This window comes from Anastrepha ludens, chromosome X (genome assembly GCF_028408465.1).
Source record: "Anastrepha ludens isolate Willacy chromosome X, idAnaLude1.1, whole genome shotgun sequence".
Classification (NCBI taxonomy): Eukaryota; Metazoa; Arthropoda; class Insecta; order Diptera; family Tephritidae; genus Anastrepha; species Anastrepha ludens.
The window spans coordinates 70,065,983-70,071,982 of NC_071503.1; positions in this window are offsets into that span (position 1 = coordinate 70,065,983).

Consider the following 6,000-nt stretch of genomic DNA (forward strand, 5'->3'; position numbering starts at 1 on the left):
AGTATGGAGGGAACAATTCTCGAACTTATTAAACAGTGACAGCTGCGCATGTCACCGAGAAAGTGAAGATCCCGATACCCCAATCGTTGACGACGGAATTGTCGTTCCGCTACCCGATCATGACGAGGTGAGAATAGCGATAACGCGGCTAAAGAACAACAAAGCCGCGGGCGCCGACGGACTGCCGGGTGAGCTATTCAAACATGGCGGCGAGGAGCTGGTAAGGTGCATGCATCAGCTTCTATGCAAAATATGGTCGGATGAAAGCATGCCTGCCGATTGGAATTTAAGTGTGCTCTGCCCAATCCATAAGAAGGGCGATCCTGCAATTTGTGCCAATTACCGCGGGATTAGTCTTCTAAATATCGCCTATAAGGTTCTAGCGAGCGTATTGTGTGAAAGGCTGAAGCCCACCGTCAACCAACTGATTGGGCCTTATCAGTGTGGCTTCAGACCTTGAAGGTCTACCATCGACCAAATATTCTCAATACGCCAAATCTTGGAAAAGACCCATGAAAGGAGAATCGACACACACCATCTTTTCGTCGACTTCAAAGCTGCATTCGACAGTACGGAAAGGAGTTACCTGTATGCCGCGATGTCTGAATTTGGTATCCCCGCAAAACTAATACGGCTATGTAAGATGACGTTGCTCAACACCAGCAGCGCCATCAGAATTGGGAAGGACCTCTCCGAGCCGTTTTAGACCAAACGAGGTTTCAGACAGGGTGACTCGCTGTCGTGTGACTTCTTTAACCTGATGTTGGAGAGCATCGTACGAGCCGCAGAACTTAATCGCTCAGGCACAATTTTTTATAAGAGCGTACAATTGCTGGCGTATGCCGATGATATTGACATCATCGGCCTTAACAACCGCGCTGTTAGTTCTGCCTTCTCCAAACTGGACAAAGAGGCAAAGCGAATGGGTCTGGTGGTGAACGAGGACAAAACGAAGTACCTCCTGTCTTCAAACAAACAGTCGGCGCACTCGCGTATCGGCACTCACGTCACTGTAGACAGTTATAATTTCGAGGTTGTAAAAGACTTCGTCTATTTAGGAACCAGCATTAACACCGATAACAATGTCAGCCTTGAAATCCAACGTAGAATCTCTCTTGCCAACAAGTGCTACTTTGGACTAAGTAGGCAACTGAGCAGTAAAGTCCTCTCTCGACGAACAAAACTAACACTCTACAAGACTCTCATCATGCCCGTCCTAACGTATGGCGCAGAAGCTTGGACGATGACAACATCCGATGAAGCGACGCTTGGAGTGTTCGAGAGAAAGATTCTGCGTAAGATTTTTGGACCTTTGCACGTTGGCAATGGCGAATATCGCAGACGATGGAACAAACGCTCCGGCTTTGAAAGTATTCGATGCGGTACCAGCTGGTGGTAGCAGAGGAAGAGGGCGGCCTCCTCTGCGTTGGAAAGATCAGGTGGAGAAGGACTTGGCTTCACTTGGTGTGTCCAACTGGCGCCGGTTAGCACGAGAAAGAAACGACTGGCGCGCTTTGCTAAACTCGGCCAAAATCGCGTAAGCGGTTATAGCGCCAATTAAGAAGAAGAAGAAGATTGGTTCCAGAAAAAACCGTGTAAAAAAGACCAATGTCTTATGCAAAAATAGGTGATTGGTCCCTAATCTCTAAAACCTATTAACATTAGTGAGGTGAACAAGTATTCATGTTTATTTAATTAAATCACATAGTGCCCATTTACACACGGAAACATTTGGAAGGGAAACATTTTGTTCGCTGGAGAAGGACGGCCGCGGCAGAGAGAAGGGGATTTGTTTCCTGTACTGGCGACACGCTTTGCTCTTCTTATTCGTATTTCCAATCTTAAAGCAATTTTTGACAGTTGTTTCATTTGTTTTCTTCTTTTGTGGGAGAAAGTTCTGAGTTATGTGTTGGTTTTAAATCAAACGGAAGATAACAACGATGACAAAGATCCGAACGCTGCTTGGAAAATGCACGATAATTTTTGCTAGTAAAGTAGGTATAATTTAAAATATGATAGTTCTGGGACATTTTTATGTTGAATTTAATTTAATTTATTTTAGTTTAATTTTGTTTATTCAAGTACAACAATTTATAAATATATTTACCCGCTTTACATATTAGCGGGTTGTAGAATATATTCCAACCACAAGATGCTAAAGTAGTAAACGTCAAAATGTTGCCGAAAACAATTTTGCCCGTGTGACCGTGAATGAGACATGAAAAGAGAATTTCTAGTGTCTCCCTTCCAGATGTCCCTGTGTGTAAATCCGCTGATACACAATGTTTATTTTTTAAAGCATAGTTATTAAAGATAAAAAAGATATGCCCTATATATATATATATATATAATTGGCGCGTACACCCTTTTTGGGTGTTTGGCCGAGCTCACCCTCCTATTTGTGGTGTGCATCTTGATGTTGTTCCACAAAGGGAGGGACCTAGAGTTTCAAGCCGATTCCGAACGGCAGATATTTTTATGAGGAGCTTTTTCATGGCAGAAATACACTCGGAGGTTTGCCATTGCCTGCCGAGGGGCGACCGCTATTAGAAAAATTTTTTTCTTAATTTTGGTGTTTTCACCGAGATTCGAACCGACGTTCTCTCTGTGAATTCCGAATGGTAGTCACGCACCAACCCATTCGGCTACGGCGGCCGCCGCCCTCTAATCTTAAAAATAATATGAATTAAATGGCAAGTTCAGGAACTAAAAATAATTATGTTAAACAGCTATGTTGTTAACGAAAAGAAAAGGTTATTCAATTCAATAAAAAAAAAAAAAATAAGTGATAATCATAAATACAGGAACATAAATTTAATTGCTGTCATCACCAGTTACTCGCATTCGCTTGCTTCGAACGCAGAGAACGTTTATGTATAGAGAAGTGTCACGAGCTACGAATAGTGTGAATTGCCAAAAATGAAGTTAAACCGCGAAGACTTTTTCACCTCGCTCAACTCGACAGCGGGGAACTTCTTAACAGAGCTAATTACAGTGAATTACGCACAAGTACATTGGCTCTGCTCAGTTTTTGGTTAGAAAAATTAGAAACATTTTTTTCTTAATTTTGGTGTTTTCACCGAGATTCGAACCGACGTTCTCTCTGTGAATTCCGAATGGTAGTCACGCACCAACCCATTCGGCTACGGCGGCCGCCGCCCTCTAATCTTAAAAATAATATGAATTAAATGGCAAGTTCAGGAACTAAAAATAATTATGTTAAACAGCTATGTTGTTAACGAAAAGAAAAGGTTATTCAATTCAATAAAAAAAAAAAAAAAAGTGATAATCATAAATACAGGAACATAAATTTAATTGCTGTCATCACCAGTTACTCGCATTCGCTTGCTTCGAACGCAGAGAACGTTTATGTATAGAGAAGTGTCACGAGCTACGAATAGTGTGAATTGCCAAAAATGAAGTTAAACCGCGAAGACTTTTTCACCTCGCTCAACTCGACAGCGGGGAACTTCTTAACAGAGCTAATTACAGTGAATTATGCACAAGTACATTGGCTCTGCTCAGTTTTTGGTTTCTGTATGAAATCAAATTGACGAATGCTGACGGCATTTAGCAAGGGATTTGCTTGTGCATTTCTATGTTTCCTTGATAAATGAAAATTTATTCAATTTATATTTTCAAACAAATACAATACAAATAAATATTTGGAATTGTGCGAAAACATCGGAGTAACTTTAATGTTTGTTCATTTAATTTAAAAAGAAGAATTGAAGAAAAATCTATATATATATAAATTCAGCCGTTTTTCGCGTTGTGATGAACTTTACGGAGAATGGCTCAACCGATTTTAACCAAACTTTGCCACATTGAAGAAACACATGTGGAGAAGGTTTGTAACTATGTTTGGTTAAAATCTCCTTTACTTCTTCGTCAACACACAGTATACACGAGGCAGCGTTCTTTTTACGCGTGTGGTTGTTATTGTAAACGGTTGCATGGAGCGTACATTTTATTCACATATGTACAAGTTAACGCAGCAGTATTTATGCCTAAATTTTCATTCCATTACATACATTTCAATGGAATGCAAACATACATACATATACATATATTCATACAGCAGTGGCTGCACGCCTGCATTCGCATAGAATAGAAACAAACAAATTAGCAGGCACAGCTGTAGCAGACGGCCTGCAATAATTAATCGTAACACAATGCTGCTGTGACTAACTTAACACTTTGCTTAAATACTTCTTCTTTACACCCACACTTCGGGATAACCGAAGCAAAACCATTAGCTCAACGAACCTGAACAGGTCGTCGCTAAAAAAGTACTTAAGCAAGGCCGTTTTCTTAGAAGATTACCAAAGGTTATCAGTAATAGTGCATAGTGAAAGTAATTGTTAAAACTAACAAGAAAGTGTTTTATTTGGTAAAGTGTTCAAGTGAAGCAGTTTCCAGGCATCAACCAAAGAGATAAAAAAAGTGTGTCAGAAATATTTAAGAGAGATTGTTTTCACATTTCCCAACGATATTTTCACGAAAAATTTACAAAATATATATTAATTTTGCAAATGATTGATAACAAGTGAAACAGTGAATAAATCGTGTGAAAAATACACGCAACCGAAATCGGCAAAAATAATTAATATTTTAGAAGTTTTTACTTAAGATATTTAAGAAAAGAGATTGTTTTCACACTTTTCGTAGATATTTTCAAGAAAAATTTCAAAAATATATATTATTATCCCATTTCTGTTCTGTGTAATTTTCATTTCAACGCGTGCTCACAGTTCAAATATATTTTTAAAAGATGGCGCTAACAGTATGTTAATTTGAATTTCAGTTAAAAAACAAGGAAAGTAGCAATCAAGAGCTCAGAGTGACATAAAGAAGACCACTTTGATTCGGTAAAAGAAATTCCAAGAGGTAGAAGACATGCTAACATCGGACGTAATACACGTCACAATAGAAATGCGCAAAATCACAGAAAAAATGAAAGTGAGGAAAATCATGCTGATAGATTAAGTCAACAAAGAGATCGTACTAGGTCACGTTCTCAAAATCGGCCAATAAATATGAATTCTGTAATGCAGCATTTCAATATAATCCACAACTTGATTATTCATCTCACAAATACGTTGTCATTGGAAGTATGGATAAATTTTGCGGATTTTGTCAAGCAATGAAATTCAAAACTGAAACACCAGGCATGTGTTGCGCTGCAGGAAAAGTTCGTTTACTAGACATACAATATCCGCCCGAACCATTAGCTACATTATTATCGGGAACATCACCCGATTCCAAACATTTTCTTGAAAAAATTTACACATATAATTCATGTTTTCAAATGACATCTTTTGGTGCTGGAAAAATTATAACCGATAACTTCATGCCAACGTTCAAGGTAATACATAAACTTCAACGTTCAACAACATTCGCTGACACATCTAATGAATCATTAGATTTTATGGACACAAATTATGGCTTTTTTCAGATTCAAGGGCAAGCATATCACTTAATAGGTTCATTACTACCACTACCCGATCAACAGTCAAAATTTTTGCAAATTTATTTCATTAATGACAACGATGATGAACTTGAAGCACGGTGTGCATTTTCCAGAAATATAAACAGAGTCATTATGAGAGAGTTACAAGATTTATTACACACACACAATGTTTTGGTGCAAAGTTTTAAAACAACAATCGAAAGATTGTCATCTGATAATCATAAAATTAAAATTGATGCAAATAAAACGCCTGCCGGCGAACATCGTGGAAGATACAATCAACCAACTTCAAGCAACGAGGTTGCAATTGTTATATCTGGAGATGAATTTCAACCAAGAGATATTGTTTTGCAAAGAAGAAATGATACACTGGAACGTGTTAATGAAACGCATCGAAAATATGATGCATTACAATATCCTCTTATGTTCTGTCGTGGTGAAGATGGTTATTCGATTGATATAAAACAAATAAATCCAGCAAATAGTCAAGAAACAAATAAAACTGTAAGCGCAATGAATTATTATGC